The sequence below is a fragment of the Octopus bimaculoides genome, chromosome 1 (genome assembly GCF_001194135.2).
Source record: "Octopus bimaculoides isolate UCB-OBI-ISO-001 chromosome 1, ASM119413v2, whole genome shotgun sequence".
In the NCBI taxonomy this organism is placed as follows: Eukaryota; Metazoa; Mollusca; class Cephalopoda; order Octopoda; family Octopodidae; genus Octopus; species Octopus bimaculoides.
In genome coordinates this window covers 11,144,598-11,145,977 of record NC_068981.1, presented here as the reverse complement: position 1 = coordinate 11,145,977, position 1,380 = coordinate 11,144,598, and positions in this window count along the sequence as shown.

Here is a 1,380-nt window from a genome sequence, read left to right as displayed (position 1 = left end):
TATATATATATATATATATATGACGAGCTTCAGTAAGTTTTCCTTCTAATGAACTTTGTAGACATGGTGTTGGTTAGCAGCACGAAGCTATAATATGAGACACTTTCGCATAAGGACGTAAAGTGAAATCTAATGCGAAATCATTTCACTGCAAAATGGGCATCTTCTGCCATACACTCATGTATATTATTACATGCAAATTTTTTATGTTTCGTGCGTCCATGGATATATCTATTAATATGTATACATTTAGAGAGAATTGTATTAGATTTCACATTTCCAATTTATTAATATTTAACCAAATATCACTCACTTTACATTAAGATTGGTTATGGGGGAACACACAGTGCAGTCTATGCAAACACCAAATGCTATCTTATGGCATAACATGCAAATTCATAAACATATAAACTTACTTAGCATAATATTGCAAATAAAATTGACACTTTAATCAAAAAGTTCGAGAGAAAATTATTTGATATAAGAATGTAATGGTGTAATACATTAGTATAATGAAGTACGAAGTAGCTGAAATGTTTAACGACCAAGTCTAAATCGCAGCTGTCTTAACTGCTACAGAGCTGATGTACAAGCAAAATTGGTAACAGTTCGCACGCTATTAACATTAACGTAAAGTAGTCATATTAAATACACTTGTATCAATATTTCGTTATCTGTATGGCCTAATGTTGGTGATAGAATCAGAGGGAAATATAAAGCGGCAAACTGTTTGAAATTTACCAGAGAGGAATTTAACTCATTACATATATGTGGGTTCCAGGGATACACTCTTTCGTATGAAAATTATTCTCTAAGAAACATTTAGCCATTATGTCATACGATTAACATAAAAAAGTCACTCCGACTTTGAATAATTCTTAATTTCATGACATTAAAATTATTTTTTGGCGAAATACATGCTCAGTCCTCGTGCTGTATATATATTACAGTACATGTCATTTAGCATCATATCTCAATTAAATGATGTGTATATACTAAAAAGACATTATTAACTATAGCTTAACTCTATATTCACGTATCGCCCATGAATATTAATTTCTGCCTGAGATATGATGCGTTTCTTATGTTATAACGTCCCTATTCACGGAATAATTTAAATCGGTGAATATTTCTGATATAGTAGGCACAGAATAATTAAAATGTTCATTTGATAACCATCATATCTTGTGTTCAAACTCATTGTGTGGCATCTTGTACAAATGCTATTTTTTCTACAACATCGAGCTGATTCATACCGTCTTAGTGGAACTAGTTAAAAGGAAAGCGTATAGCAGTTGGGTGAATTGTAAATGATAGAGCCTTATCAAAACGGCTCTGAGGATTTGAGAATTACGTTAAGCATGCAACTATTTCTGAGAT